This window comes from Mustela nivalis (assembly GCF_964662115.1).
Source record: "Mustela nivalis genome assembly, chromosome: 7".
Classification (NCBI taxonomy): domain Eukaryota; kingdom Metazoa; phylum Chordata; class Mammalia; order Carnivora; family Mustelidae; genus Mustela; species Mustela nivalis.
The window spans coordinates 45,275,580-45,292,425 of record NC_139026.1 but is presented as its reverse complement, the minus strand read 5'-3'; the positions used below and the strand labels follow the sequence as shown (position 1 = coordinate 45,292,425).

The following is a 16,846-nucleotide window of genomic DNA, read 5'->3' as shown; positions in this document are numbered from 1 at the left end:
TAGATTAGAGGTCTAGTCCATGGTTTTCACATTGTCTGCACATGAGCTCCATCTGGAACCTAACATTAACCAACTTGAGGCATAGATCCCACACCAGACCAGCTCGGTCAGAATCTCTGCGGGAAGAAGCAAGGCATCAGAATGAATTTTTTACTCCCCAGGGCAAATTCAGTGTGCGGTCAAGTTTAGAGGACCACTGAACTCGATCTAGCTCTCTCCCACCCCCACCAGCCGTAGGATCTCTGGCAGTATGTGCATACCCTCCCAGCCTCAGTTTTCATATCTGTAAAGTCCGAGAGGTGAGCATATGCTCTGAGGTCTCTCCAGTTCTCTGTGAATCTGTCAGTTTGACATTTGTGTGTATCGTACACCAGGACAGGTGTCGCAAGATGGTAAAAAGGGGAGGTGTCTACGCATCCACCCCCACCATCCGTTTTGTACAGCAAATCTGGGAGCATTGTCGACTCTCCTGCAGTGAGCATTACTTAAAATGACTTTATTTGTTTTGCAGTTTAGAGGGCCTCTGTAGGTAGCCTCAGGAGCCCATTCATTTCATTAACATTAAATCAACAAGGAGACCTTCTTTCTGCCTCTCTCAAGCAGGATTAATGGATTTTGGCATGATGTGTGCATCTAGCAGCAAAACCTCTTGCTGAGAAAGCTAGCAGGCTTGACTAATTCCCAGCAGTGTTAACTTCATAAACTTACCCTAAGCTTTTAACTTTGACCGAAGATTAAAGGTAATGACTTCACGCTGTTGCATCTGAATGCGCGATACTCGAGATGCATAAAAAACTATATAAAAATGACACACTATCTGAAAAGTTCACATTATATGGATGTTTGCTTGTGTGTGTATATATATCTGGGTTTTGTGCTTATGACGATATTCAATTCTGTGTATGTAAAAAAGGATCCTCTTATAAGACTGGAAAAGATTGATGCAATGAATAATCTATCCCAAATGGAGTATTGACAGATGTTTATGTAAAGGGCATGTGCGAGAACCTGTGGTTAGAATATGGTAAATATGCTAATAGAAGGCCCAGTTTTGTGTGAATGTGTAACATGACGCACCGTTGAATGTGAACGGTTTTCTGAGAAACAAAATGACTCTGCTGTAGGAGACCAGCTTCCGCCTATACGTAATAACCCAGCATATGACTAGGCTTATATTTTTTTTTCCTACCAGACAGTCTTTAAATTCAAAATTCCGAGAAGTCTGCATGAAGAAGGGAGAGAAAGGGGGAAAAATACAATATTTCCAGCCCATCTGACAAGACGACATAAAAAGCTTTTGATCAAAGGGTCTTAAGTACACTTTACTGGTGTGACAAACAACATTTTTATCCCTTTATTAGATTTATTTTCTTCTGAAAACTGCAGTGACCAGGGTATGGTTTGTGAAAGAAAGCTGGCAGGGTTGTGTTCTTTGATTCCTAATTAACACCTTCAGTCTCAAAAGAGAACCAACAGAAATACCATAAAATGTTGCAGCTGCATTGTGATTCCGCTTGGTTGGTTTGTTAAAAGTCGGCTGGGCATTGGCAGCTGCAATAAAGGGAAAGCTCAATGGATGTTTTGTATTGTGCCCACTGAAGTGAAAGAAGGCAACCATTTTATTTTTCAAATGGGCAGCTGCAGAGGGAGGTTTAAATGGAGCTAAATACAAGATTTACTGTTAATTTATAGTAAATAAATAAGGAAGAGTAAATCTAACTTTCCAGTTTTTACATTTGATGGAGATTTTATGCGAGAAATTATTAAGGACCACCGTTTTGGAGGCTTTTAGCAACTGATCTGGGGACTCTGGCAACCAGTAATAACATTCATTATGAAAATCAAAATAGGCTTTTTGCAAGAGCTGAGTAAGCCAGATCTTTGGAAATGGACATTTCCTCTTTGAAAGGTAAAGGTATATCTTTCCTGTGTTTGGTAATGTGACTCCCTCGCCCCACTTTATTGAAGTCTTCAAATTTATTCAGATCGGAATTAAGTAAGATTCCACACATACCCCCACCTCACTTTTATTTATTTATTTATTTAATTTTTTTTAGAGCATCGAGTTGAATTTTGCCTTGGGTAGGGGAATAAAAGAGGCATTTAACTCTGGTCTGATAAATCTCGCTCACATTCAAAAATGCAATTAAGGAAATATGTAAATCTAGATGTTTCATCAAATGCTAGCTAAGGGGTTACTAGTTCTTCTCGAACACAATGACTGAACTAAAGAACTTTAGTGTCTGTGTAAGAACCATTGTCCAAGCTGCAGTCCCTGTTGGAAACAGAGTCCGGCCCGGCCGTGGGAAATACCTACATATTTGACACAGGCCCTATTTCTGAGAGAAAGGGGATGGGAGGGAAAGTATGGCGATTTTACTGTTGCATTCTAATCAGCCATGATCTGCCTAATTTGCTTTGATCAGGAAGATAAACTAATTTTTCTATGGGCTGGATAAAAGTAATTAGCAAGCCAAAGCTTTCATGTTATTTCAAAAGAGCTAAAGTAAAGAGGATCAGAAATTGTAATGGTGGGAGCTAAATACATCTTTTCGGCTCATCTGAGAGCATTGTTAGTTCAAAATAGCATACTGACACAGAAGAGGAACTCCAGCTAAAGATAGTTTCATGGGCTGCACAACCATTGTAAGCCCCGGGGTCTACAATGCTATGTAACTAAACAGAATCACCAAGGGGTGATTTATAATTGGTGTCTGTGTCACAGAGCCCCGTTCTTTGGTGGGGACACCTTTACCTTGATGTGAAAGGGCTTGATTATTACGCAGTCCTAAAACATGGTTGGTTTTTCCAATAGCTCTGCGTTCGGGTTGTTGTATTTAAGTTGGGGTAGTTGGATGTATTTATTCAAACCCTAAGCCGCCGCTCCTGTAAGACACACAGACACAGCCTGCTTGGGATTCTACAATACAGCATCTACTAGAGTGGGATCTGAGATCAAACTGAAAAAGTTAATCAGGAACCCGATGCTCCAGATGCTTGAATTTCACAGCCTGGTTCCCTGGGGTTTGGGCCGGTTACCAGCTTCGGTAATGCCGCGGCCTCTTCTCTTATTTTTTCCAAACATCCAAACACATGTAGTTATTAGATGAGATAGAAAGATTTTGGAATATGGGATTTTGTTTCTTCAAAAACAAAACGAAACAAAACCCTGCTATTTAATGTTACTTTTTTTTCTTGTTGATATGACCTTTGCTTTACTTCCTTTTCCAAGTTGTTGTATTAGATATAGTATCTGTTACCCTACTGTAAACTTAATTGCTTTTTTGGCTACTAATCTCCTTTGCTGGGGTTCCTAGATACGAAAGTGTACATTTCGTGTCAGACTTAATGTGGCTTATAAAATAAGTGGATCTTTTCAAAGGATCTCTCTGTGAGGTTGGGCCTCACCAAGCTTCAGGGTTATATCAGAACTATTGTTACAGAAGAATTCCAAAGGAAGCCAAAAAATAAAACCAGTCTTCTACCCTGCCTTTAAAATTATTCAAAATGATTTGACTTGCTTTTTCTCATGTTTTTCTCCTCTTTTTGGAAAGCTGCCATCAACAAACATTTCAACTCCCTAACGTTGTTTTAAAGTTCTTGGCCATTAAGGGTTTAAAAATGCAAATAAGTTTATTTTCATTTTGTTGCTAACTGTCATAAGGTCTAGAAAAGAAGGCAATATTTAGGAATCAAGAATTCAATCTATGGCTGAGGGAGTAAATCCTCAGTAGTGTTAACATCATGTTCCTGCATATGCATTAATTCTTTCACAAAATTAATGCTTATCTATTGCCGACTCTGTTCTGGATGCTAAGAGTATAGCAGTATAACCTTTACAGGGGAGAGAGACATTAAGTAACTGCTTAGTTAAATTTATGTTCTTAGAATTACGCAAAGACTCTGATGGAGAATGGAAATGCACCTTAAGAGAACCTGCCTAGTCTTGGTGGTCAGGGAAGACTTCCATTGACATTTATTTAATCTGGTATCTTTTTTTTTTTTAAAGACCCTATTTATTTATTTGACAGACAAAGATCACGAGCAGGCAGAGAAGCAGGCAGAGAGAGAGGAGGAAGCAGGCTCCCTGCTGAGCAGAGAGCCTGATGTGGGGCTCGATCCCAGGACTCTGGGATCATGACCTGAGCCGAAGGCAGAGGCTTTAACCCACTGAGCCACCCAGGCGCCCCTATTTAATCTGGTATCTTGAGGGACAAGTTGGCGTTGGCCAGAAGGAGAGGGAAAGAATGTTCTAGACACTGGCTGGATTCTCCTCTGTACATTCTCTAACATCCAGCATGGTGCCGGGGACCTCTAAGTACCTCCTAATGCTAGAGGTCTGAACACGGTTACCCCTAGGGGGTAGGATCCTCATCGGAGATCAGACCTAGCATTACTAGGAGACTTCCTATAGGAATATGGTACAAAGATCTGTGTGGCAAGAGGCTCTGCAGCTGTGTTCAAGTCTCCCAAGTGTACCTTTTACTTTACTAGCTTATAGTTTTACTGGGCATACTGAATTCATTTTCTCTGAAGCATAATTACGAACTTATTTATTTGCACCCCATATCATAACCTGAAAAGAAGTAGCAATCGCGTTGTATGGACGTGTGTGTTTTCCCTGCTTTAGATGAGGAGCCAAGAAGCAAAAGGCAAGCTTTTCCCTCTGCCCTCCTCTGATTCACAGTAAACTCTTCCAATTTCTGTTCACAAGGGGTAGCCGGTCAGACCTAAGTGCGCACATTTATTAATTCTTTAAATTATTCACCTAACACGTAGCACTTATTAACTAGACTAAGCCCAAGAAACAAAGATGATTCACGCAAGAACCTCTGCTCCCTGGAGTACACTTTCTAGTTGAGGGAGACAGACAAGTAAACCAAAGCAGTACAGTAATGAAGAGCATCCTTCTGGAGTCAGTCACTCTCTGTTGAAATCCTGGCACTGCACTGACCACCTTGAGCAAATTACTTAACTCCTCTCTGGCTTCAGTTTCTCCAACTGTAAAACAGAATGTTTCTCATAGGGTTGTTCCCAAGGGTTCTTACTTGCAAAGCACTTACAGCAGTGCCTGACAGGTAGTAAATACAAGGCAAGGTGAGCTGGGATTATTACTAGAGGGATAGTATAAAGTCCTGTGGAGGCTGAGAAGGAAGCCATTCACTCTGCCTGGGGTTGAAAATACTTGCCAGAGAGGGTTGGGTTTGCTCTGCTTTTAAAGGATGGGGGTGGAGGGGGCGGGGATTCCACCACAGGGATGGGCGTGTCCTACAGAAGCCTGTCAGCTGGGGCACCTGGGTAGCTCAGTGGGTTAAAGCCTCTGTCTTTGGCTCAGGTCATGATCTCAAGTTGAAGGATAAAGCCCCCCATCAGGCTCTCTGCTCAGCGGGGAGCCTGCTTCCCCCTCTCTCTCTGCCTGCCTCTCTGCCTGCTTGTGATTTCTCTGTCAAATAAATAAATAAAATCTTTAAAGAAAAAAAGAAGAAGGCTATCAGCATCAGCGGAGGCAGCAGAGCAGGAAAGCATGAGGAAGGAAATTCTCAGATTTGCCGAACTGAGACAGTAGTCCCTGCACTTAAGAGAGCTTAGAAGAGCGAGAACCCAGAAAGCATCAGAATGGCTGCAAGGAGGGGCACCTGGGTGACTCAGTGGGTTAAAGCCTCTGCCTTCGGCTCGGGTCATGGTTTCAGGGTCCTGGGATCGAGCCCCGCATCGAGCTCTCTGCTCAGCAGGGAGCCTGCTTCCCCCTCTCTCTCTGCCTGCCTCTCTACTTGTGATCTCTCTCTGTCAAATAAATAAATAAAATCCTAAAAAAAAAAAAAAAAGAATGGCTGCAAGGATGCATGTCTCAAAGGGCACCTGTCCCGCCTTCTCACCAGAGCTGCCCTTCCTTTTGGGTTTTCCTATTCTCTCCTCTGGGACCCGTGGTTTATTCCTTCGGCGAAATTTATTGAGTGCGCGATGCAGGGTGCTAAGGGAGGACATATCCTTTCATTGTCTTCTGGAAGTTTGAGATCTGAGAGATTGATATCATTTGATGTATTAAATTCGGTCACCTGCAGAAGGGATTTCCATTTAGAGATGGTTGTTTCCAGGACATCCTCTGTGTCTGCCTCCTACATCTCTTCATCATTGTGGGCCCCACTACCTAGCATAGTATCTGGAACACATGCACGTTACACAAATGCTTTCCGGGGGTGGAATGAGGCATTCCTCCCTCTGTTCTGCTATTTCCCCAAACTGTTGCCCCTCTTTCTCCTTCCTCTCCACTGCCAGAGTTCTGGAAAGAGGCGGCTACATTCCCGACTGCCTTTCCGTTACCACCCACTCGTTCTTTCATTGCTCCTGCAATCCGCCTGCCAATTCCATCATTCAGTGGAAATCTCTCTCTCTTCCAACACACCACCTCTGACCTCCTACTGCCGAATCCGAAGGATCTTCTCTCAGTCCACCGTCTTCCCACACCACTCTGCCACATTAGCCTCTGCCCAGGAGCCCCTCCTCCTGCCCTACACACTTGCCGCCTTCACATGCATGTGTTTTGGAGCCCGCCACGCCTGAGTTTGGCCACAGTCCAAAGCTCAGTTTCCTTATCTGTGAAATGGGGCTAATAAAGCGGATTATCTGTGTCTGGCCCACACATACTGAGCTTCCTAATGACTCTCCGTTCCTCGCTCTCCTCTCACACGTGCACTGCTGCCTCACTGACCTTCCTAAATTTCATAACGATCAGGTCACTTCCCGGTTCAGAAAGCTTCAGCAGCACCGGGCCCTGGAAAGCTCCAGATGCACCGCCCCGCACACAGGGTCTCCACAGCCAGCTCCAACCACGTGCAGCTATGCTCCAAAGACAAGAATCCTGGAGGCGGTTCCACTTGGCCTCTCCTTGCCATTTAATATCTCTTCATCACTAGTGTCTCCATTAGCAGATTGAAGTATTAGATTCACTTCGAGCTAACGCCCCGCTTGGCTGGACAATTCAGTGATTTTACATTTTTGGCCTCATGTTTCCATACTTGCCCTTCAAATTTTCTGTTCTTCCGGTAAACAGGAAGGGACCCCATTTCCCTAATATGCTCCTGCTTTCCTGCCTCTATACTTCTGCCCTTAGCCATCTGTGTGGCTGCGCTGGCTGCTTTCCCATCTCCACGTAAAGGCTCTTCTCAAGCGTCATCTCCTCTTCCATGGCCAAGAGTTGTTGGCCCCCCTGGGTGCTGTCAATCATCCTCCTTGCGGTAGATTCACGTTAGGGAAGTCCCATTTGGATTTGGACCACAGCAATTTTCTCCTCACTCTTCCTCCTGCCCCACTGGCTTTCCCTTTGCACACTGGTCAATTCAGTCTTCTTGGGTCAGCTTTGGTTGTGCCACCCCTTACATGAAGATCTACCATGCCTTAACATTGCCCAGTGCCTCGAATCCAACACCTCTTACCCAAAGCTTCAGAAAACTTCACCGAAATGTCCCAAATAGCCTTTGTTCTCTCATCTGTGAACCACTCTTCGGAGTGACCATAAGCCCATGTAGCTGAAGTCATACAGGGAGAGCCATGAGCTGTAAGGAGCCTGAATTTTTAGTATTTAATTGTGTCATGACTAGAATAATGCATTTGCAAATTAGTATAAAATCAGCAAATAAAAAAATGTGCTTAAAAAGACTTCAACTATGATTATTTTTTATTAAAAATTTGGTTACAATTTTATGGTTGTAGCACATTTAGGCACTTAACAATAGATTTTAGGTAAAATCCATAAATCTTTGAATGTATTTATACTCTAGTTCAAGAGCTCAGACTTGGGGCAAAGTCAGAATCGCTTATGTAGATTTTTTTTTTCTTTGAAAGTCCATATTCCTGATTCTGGTTTGGTGGATCATGTCCATGCCTGGACATGAACCCAGGCATCTGTTATGTCCCTGAAGGTTATTAGAATAAGTTTTAGCATAGATGAATTATATTTTGTCTATGTAATATATGTCCATGTGTGCATATCTGTTTCTGTGTATGTGTATGTAATCTCTAATATTTCAAGTGGCCACATAAAAGTCCTTGACCTTGTCTGGCTTCTAAGCCAGATGTGTTTGGGTGTCTTTTTTTGGTGTAGGTAAAAACAAAGCACTATCTGAAAGGTTACTTTTTTAAAGATTTTATTTATTTATTTGATAGAGAAAGAAAGCATACAAGAACATGAGGGGGGAGGGGCAGAGAGAGAGAGGGAGAAGCAGACTCCCTGCTGAGCAGGGATCCTGAGCCAGAGCTCCATCCCAGGACCCCAGGATCTGACCTGAACCAAAGGTAGATGCTTAATCAACGGAGCCACCCAGACACCCCATCCTCAGAGGTTACTTCATAGCCCTTTGATATGTCCACCTTTGGTCCAAGTGAACAGAAGCCTGTGCCAGAATATATTATTATATAGTAGACTTACGTGTTGTTTAACAAAGATTACATAAATCATTTTTGTATCAAAATATCTTTTTTTTCCACACTACAGTGATAATTAGATAATTGTTTGCCTTACAATTCGTTTAATGTCTGTTTCCATGAAAGTATCTTGGTGTGAGACTCTAGAAAGACAGGAACTATGTGTGTGTTGTTTACAGTAGAATCCCCTGAACCTAGCACAGTGCCTGCCACATAGTAAATACCAGGAAAATATTTGTTGAGTGAGAACAGGAAAGGAAGATGAGAAAAAGGAAGTTGGGGGGGGAGGGGAGTACTCCTACATACTTGTCCCAGAACCAGGAGCAGTGCACAGAACAAACTTGGAACTACATGTGAAATATAAAGGAGACTATGGCAGCCTCAACTCACCAGAGTTTACAATCTAGCTAGTTAGACCGGACATATTCAGAGATATGTACCATCCAGTATACCTAACAAGTGTTTTTAGGAAGATAATGACTGTCAAGAGGGGTTAACAAATAGAGGAGAGGTAGGACTCCAGACTAATCCTGGAGGAGGGAAGAAAGAGACAGAAAAATGAACGACCAGTTAAGAAAAATCAAAATTATATCACAGAAGCTCCAATTAGAGCCCCCAAATAGATACAAGGGAAATAGTCCTAAGTCCAGATTAAAGTGAGTTTCAGCAAGCTGGGCTATGTGAGGACATGTATGTCGTTTGAATAAGGTACATTCAGTATCATCATTGCTTGATCTATTCTAGTAGTGATACTTCATTTGAAATTCTTTACACATTAAAAATTGGCATGAGATTTCTATGTTCAAAAAAGAAAAAGGATTGGAGGTTAGAAAAGTAAAGTTTTCCCGGGAAGCAGGCTCAGAGTTGGGAGTTGAGTACAGAAAGTTTCCTGGGACATGCCCTCAAGATGTAAGGGGGCAGGATTGCCCAGAGGGAGAAGTCGAGCTGAGATGAGGTTGCAGCAGAGTCCTCAGGCAGTCCTCTAGGGAGCTCTAACATTGGGGTGGCCCTCCGGAAGCATCCCTTCGTACCTCAGACTGACCGGTTATTAGATGTAGGTCTTCTTTTCCCATCCTCCTTCCTGAGTGTGACCTTGAGCAAGGAGGCACCCTACAGTTGCTCAGCAGAGTGACTCAACTGGACCCCTCTTTGAGGAGATGAGTGATTCAGTCCCGAAGGTGGGGCATCTGGACAGCATACCATAACGTTCCCTACATCTGGCCAAGAAAGATTTGATCCAGAAGAGGGAGGGAACAGGCAAGGCTGCCACGTTTCTTAGGAAAGTAACTTGGACTTGACTTACCACACTGAAGCAGTGCTACTCTGGGAATGTTCAGCCCTCCCCAGAGGATCCTGAAAATTATTTCAGACTTTATTCTCCTCCTCCTCCCTTTTTTCTCTCTTCTGTTCCACGGGCTCTAGCCTTCTGTCCCATAGGTTCTAGCCTGTTTCTTTCCCATATATATGTTTGTGCCTTTCTATTGTCCCAAAGAATGTTTATACTCTTTGGTTTTTCTCCACTGTCTTTCACATGAAACTCTGTCTCTTAGGACTCCTCAGGGAGGTACAGAAGAGCCTCGGAATGCTACCACACTAGCACAACTCATCTCCCACACAACTGCATACACTTCCTCCCCTCCTATATTTCTATTTTCCTGTTCCATCGGGTAAGCCTCCTGACTTTCAACACCTGGCAAAAGTCTTCTAGTAGAAACTCACCTCAAAACTCCCTTTTTAAGGTAATGTAAACTGATTAGCTGGAAATGAGAAAACAGGCAGTCCCTGGTCATTCACACAGTGCAGAGGTTATCAAATGCCACTTCCTAACCACTCAGAAAAAAATCTAAGTAAAAATAAGTCAGTGAAACAGCAGCAGCAGAGATGTTTTGTTGGTCTTCAACCATGAACTCCTGAAAGGCAGTAATTGTTGCACCTGTTCTGTTCGCCTTTCCATTGCACAATGTCTAGCACACTGTTAGAACTCAATAGAATGAGATAATTTTTTATCCAATACTGCACCTGGGAAGACTGGCAGGCTGCCACTGACTAGATGGTTGGTGTACTTGAGTGATTCCTGTACCTTTTTGTAGAAGTAGAAAGTCATGAATTACAGACAGACTGCTATGAGGATTAGCCATTGAATAGAACAGTTTTTTGTTTGTATTTTTTTAATGATGACAAAATATCCTGGTATAATCTTTCTTTATGAATCAAGAGGAGAATTAAAGGAGCAAGGAGGATTATGAAATTATGTTACTTCTGTAATATCAGTCCTGGAAGGGCTTAACATTCCTTCATTTTAGCAAAGATTCCCTTTTATTAGATAGAGTTAAAAAAATCTGAGGTGCTCTTACTAAGCTTGCAGTAATTCAGGACTTCTTGCTTAGCAAAGTATTAAGTGATGTGGAACTGAGGGCATCATACAGAGAAAAATCATCTTGCATCCATGCCTTTAAACTGGGAAGATGATGAAAAAATGCAATGTAAATGTAGTAGATTAAATAAAAGTCATCCATTTATTTGGGAGATAAAAAGAAAGTAATACAGTCATGATGATACTTTTTTCTCATTTAAGTTACCTACCGAAAAAATCAAAATAGAATCTATATGTGATTAATGATTGCCTCTGTCTGTTCTGGCCTTTTATGAATAGTATCTAAGGAAATCTGGCAAATTAAAAGGGTTTTGGGGGGGTATCTAAGGTCTGGTTGTCATTTTCACATTTTCCAAATTTAAGGCAACTGAGGAAATAGGGACATAACCATGGTTCTTTCAGGAGCTATTATTAAATGAAATTAGCAACATGTCTTGATTGGAAATAAGGAGAATGGAACTGATTTGAACATTGCAGTGGATCCTGAGTGATAATGAGAGTTACCAAAAATAATTGTGTGAGGCAGGGTCTGAATACTTGGAGAATGAGGAAGGCAAAAAAGAAAATAACGTAGACCAGATTTTTTTTTTCAACCAAAATAGCCACCGTTTATGATGTGCCAGACTTCCCATATGTTATCTTATTCACCGCTGATGCCAAGCCAGTGAGATTTGTTATTTCTATTCTATAAATAAAGAAATCAAAGTAGTTGAAGAATTTTCCAAGGTCACAAACCTTGGAAAGAGAGAGTGGAGAGAGAGGATTTGAAGAGGTCGGCCTGAGTCCTGCTCTTTCCCCAGGACTACACAAAGAATATCCAAATAGGAACTTTGCCTTAATGTTCACTGTGATGACTGTTTTAACTTGCTTCTAGAAGGTTGAAGTTTTCATTAATGAAAAGTTACTTTTATTTTTTTTTTAAAGATTTTATTTATTTATTTGACAGAGAGAGATCACAAGTAGGCAGAGAGGCAGGCAGAGAGAGAGGAAGGGAAGCAGGCTCCCTGCTGAGCAGAGAGCCCGATGCGGGACTCGATCCCAGGACCCTGAGATCATGACCTGAGCCGAAGGCAGCGGCTTAACCCACTGAGCCACCCAGGCGCCCGAAAAGTTACTTTTAAAAAGGTGGTAAAGGTAATCGTCAATTACTAGAGAATTGTTCAAGCTTTTGCTGGTGTGGAAGTACCCTTGGGGTGAATAAGGCCTGAAGAGTTGGGGACTCGGGACAGAAGATACTATGGAGTCTGCGTTGTTGTCATTGTTAACATCTGCAGCAGGACTGGCTGGCCGTCCTTCCAACTGTGACTCTGATTATCATGGTCTTTCTTGGCATATTCAAAGTGGGTTTGTTTGTTGGTTGGTTAATTAATAGTGTCATTTCCTAAGGACGGTGTTATCTGCAGGTAACTTCAGTGATCACGAGTACCTTCAAAAACTATCTTGGAATGATGGTAGAGATCAAAATTGATACTTTCCATTGGACCTGAAAGACTGGGATAATTGAGACCAAATTGGCAGCTGGCATGAAAAGAACATGGACAGTAATTTTAGTTGCCATAATCCTGAACACTAGAAACTGTTGGTTATGTTCATATCATTTCCATGAAGATGCTGGAAGTTCTAGGGATGAACCTCGGGTGAAATCTCTAGATAGGCATGCCCTGACCTCATGAAAATCCTAAGTATTGTATTGTTGAAACTCGTATAGCATCACTACATCCAAAAAGGGCCTAGGATCTTATCCGAATTCTTATTGATTCCCACGATATTTCTATAAAATTGATAACAACTGCTTTTAAAATATTTTTGCTTTTAAAGAGAGCAGGGAACATTATGTTATATTATTGTGTGATAAGAGGGTTAATTTTCACCAGACACTGAGAAAGTTAAAAATTATAATTGAATATTGTGCATGTGTCAGACTGCATCTGCTTTGTTTCTGTATTCCATTGCTACAAATAATGAACTGGTAAGCAAGACATCACCCAAGACAGGTAGGTATAGTTTGAGCAGGACTACTGGTGCACTTCGAGAAATAAAATAAAATGTTGCCTCTTTTAAATAGTAACAGTTGTAAAGTTGTCAAACTGAGGGTCTTATTTGAACTGATTACACTTGATAAAAAAAAAAAAAAAAAAAACAAGCTGTGACAAATAGAAAGGGTGAGATTTCAGTAATTCACTAAAGAATGTCTCTACTCAAGCTTTGCAGGGGAAAAATGTCTTGTTTGGGGCACAATTGCAGAGTTGAAATAACAGCCCATGAATACCCTGGAGAAATGACTATGTACCCAAGGTGAATGCTAAAGCCTTCCCTCTTGAATGAGCCTTTTAATCAAGGCATTTTCTAGGCTCTCAAAAAGTCTTCAGTGGTCCTACCTAAAGATTAATGGGAAAAGCCGAAACTGAGTTGGCCTATTTGCAGAAACAATTTTAAAGATTTACTGATGGTTGACAAATGCCATTTAAGCTTTCAAAGCCAGCCATATGCTTTTGAAAAGGATTTAAAGGAAATCCTCCCACTATAGAAGACGACTTTGAAGGATCTCTGTGGTAGCCTCTGGTTTTTAGGTGTGTGGATATGTTGTTGAGTTTTCTCTTTCCTGCCTTTTTTTTTCTCCCACATCTTTGCCGAATGCCTAAAATATGTGGCTCAGAAAAAGAAGATGGTGAGCCTTCGTCTAACGTATTACCATGTTCAGAAGGCCCACACATACTTCTATCGGGGAGAATTAGATAAATCCTTGCCAGACAAGTGTGCCTACGGAGTGTCTCTCTCAAATCCCTTTCTACCAAAATAGAAGCTATAAAAAGCCCCCCAGAACTGAAAGTTTAGAATAACATTGTTCAAGTATACAATTAAGCTTTTTAAAGGTGTTTGGATTTTTTTTTTTTTTTTTTAGTTTTTTTTTTCTTTTGTCAATATGTATATTACTTTAGACTTCTGGAATGTCATGGCCACTTATACATTATAAATCAGATGTTAATAAATATCGGCATTGTTTTCCTTGCCAGTCAGTCTTGTGTGCATCTTGCCATTGGTTTTTGGCGCAAGGAAAATTTATTCAGCCCAAAGAAGAACATTCCCAAAGAGATTATATTCAAAATGTTTCCTCATAGGATAAAAATCTGAATGCAATTTTCAAATATTATGCAATTATAAAATGCCCAGTCACAATGTGGATTAGAACTGGCCCCATTTCATACTTTGTCATCACCTTCTTCTGCTCACTTCAGTGAACTCTCAAGGGGATTTCACAAACAAGATGACACCTCCCATCTTCTTGACTGATCCTCAGAGAACTGGATGAATCACTTCGTGCTGGGTGCGGCCCGTCAGACTCCAGCTGCCCTCTTGGTGCCCCAGGCGCCGGCGCGTTGGGGAGCAGCACGCTCTGGCCTTGTTTGCCCATTTCCCTGGGTCGCTGACAGTGATCTGACAGAAAGCGACACTGACACAAAGAAGCCGAAAGGGGCAGGAATTGGGGATGAGGTCAAAGCAGAGAAACTGAGAAAATCCAGTGAAGTGGAAGCAGAAAGGATAAACACATGAGGGCTTAGGGCAGGTTTCTGGGCTCACATCAGTTGGCCACACCCCTCCCCCAAACTAAGGAAGAAATGTTCCCTCTTAACTGCCTTGGTAACCATTAAAGGCCCAGTGCCATGAAGGAAGGATTTGTACACAGGAGCCTCCGGTCCCTCCCAACAGCAGCTAGAAAGCCTAGTAGTCAGTTGCCTGCTCTTTTAAAAGCTAGCTCCCAATAAAGTGTCACCCATAACCAGAGTAGCATCACACACACACGTACAGTAAAGACAACCCACGTTTTTCTGTAACTCTTTTCTCACCTGGATTATTGGAATGACCCCCTCTGGGCTGATTGGCCCCAGTTCCTTCTCCAGGCCACACCTGGACGGTCTTTCTAGGAATGTCATCCTAATATCACACATGTTTCTCCCCAAAACTCTTCAGTGACTCCTTGGGTACTCATACCCAGCAGTATCTGAGTGTTGGCGCTTGGTCAGGAATCTAGAACAATGCATCACGTGGTGGGAAAGTTAATCCCTTTTCGATTCTCTTTCACCCTCCTGGCTTTATCAATGCGAAAGTCTCATCGAGGGCTGGTTTGTCTTCAACATCTCTTTTAAGCGCACTACATTCCATTCTTATCAAAGGGAAGAGTTTTCAGGGTCAGTCTGACTTGGCAAATATAGGTAGGAATCTAACTAGAATTTAATATCATCATTTGGTTTTCAGTGTATATACTTTTAACGGTTTCCTTCTACTTATGAGAAGTGATACTGATTTTCTACTTACAGGTAGTGATATAAACCTTCCATTCTTATTAAACTTACCTAGGCAGTTTAAGTCAATTAATATACCTCTACATATCTGTAGATACATCAACACATATATATCTACTTATATATGCATATGTATGTATATGTAGATACATACATATGCATATACACATGTGTATACATATATACACATGTGTATATACGTATTCACATGCACATATGTAATACACAAAAATTATATATGTATATACATATGTACGTGTGTGTATATATAGATATATATGTATGCAGATATTTAAAATAAGAGTTCAGCTACTGTCCTTAAATGGCAGAATAATGACTGAGTAGTTTAGGAAACACAGAGCTATGAAATATAGCCCAAACTCCTTCCATGGCCCGTAAATCCCTCTATAATCTTTCACTCACTTCTGTCTCCAGAGAGGCTCAACTCCCTCCACTGCCTCATAAACATCTTGTAACAAATCATGACAAATCCTCCATGGTGAAATTATGCATGTACCATGTACCATGCATAGTACCCACTGGGCTCCCTTGTAGAGCATGGGCTGTCTCTGTTTCTAGATTGTCTTCCTCATTCTTCTCTACTTAGATAATCTCTACTCATCCCCCGCTCCAGTTGGAGCACCAGGGCACCCCACAAGAAAGTCTTTCTGCCTCATTATTTTAAATGCTACCCTTGACTGAACTAGGGTCCCCTCCATTGAGCTCCCATAATATCTTGGTTACATCTTTATTAGAGCATGTATCACTTCTATAATTTTTTAAAGATTTTATGTATTTATTTGGCAGATTGAGAGCACAAGCAGGCAGAGCGGCAGGCAGAGGGAAAAGGAAAAGCAGGCTCTCCACAGAGCAGGGAGCCCGATGCAGGGCTCGATGCCAGGACCCTGGGATCATGACCTGAGCCAAAGGCAGAGACTTAACTGAACCACCAAGGCGCCCTCACTTTTGTAATTCTTAGGTTGTTTCTCTCTCCTCCTATTCAGTAAACCCCAATGAGACCAGGAATTTCCTTTAGGTCTCTGACACACCTGTCTGGAATATAATGTTTGGTCAATAAGTGTTTGATCAATTAACACCTTATTTTTATCTGGAAGACATATGAGCAGGATAGCTAATAAATAAACCTTAATAATAGTAAAATAGATGATTTATAAATAATGCAGCCTACTTTAACTAGTGAGAATGAGGGCTCTACCAAAATATGGGAACAACCCAAATGTCCGTCAACTAAAAGATGGAGAAATACAGTGTGGTATATCCACACAATGGAATATTACTTGACAATGAAAAGAAATAGTGCTGATATGTGTTACAGCACAAATAAGCTTTGTGTAGGAAGTGTCCAGAATAGCAAATATATAGAGAGAAGGTAGATTGGTAGTTGCTCAGGGTTAAGAGAGGAGGACAGTACTGGTTAGTGACTGCTCATGGGCACAGGGTTTCTTTTGGGGCTGAGAAAAATATTCTAAAATTAGATTTGGGTCATAGTTGCACAACTGTGGATATACTAAAAAAATAATTGAATTGTGCACTTTTCATGGGTGACTTGTATGGTGTGTGAATTATATCTCAGTAAAGCTGTTAGAGTGAAGGCTCCATGTCAGATCGTCAGATCCTCCACAGTTTACCAGGTAGTGATCCTGGGCAATGTAGTAATCTTATCTGTGACTCAGTTTCTCTTCCATAAAACAGAGGTAATCACAGTACCCATCACAGACCTGCAAAATAA

The 16,846-nt window shown here is 41.6% G+C and overlaps 1 protein-coding gene and 1 long non-coding RNA gene across 2 annotated transcripts in view; one reads left to right on the top strand and one right to left on the bottom strand.

Annotated features, from left to right (window-relative positions):
* LGR5 (leucine rich repeat containing G protein-coupled receptor 5) overlaps window positions 1–16,846 on the top strand; it is a 123,254-nt gene that overhangs the window by 15,152 nt on the left and 91,256 nt on the right. The window lies entirely within an intron of this gene.
* LOC309870564 lies at window positions 13,876–14,830 on the bottom strand. The gene is made up of 2 exons (XR_014314710.1): window positions 14,641–14,830; window positions 13,876–14,302 (listed from the first exon to the last, which is right to left on the bottom strand). It is a non-coding gene; the product is annotated as an uncharacterized lncRNA (long non-coding RNA).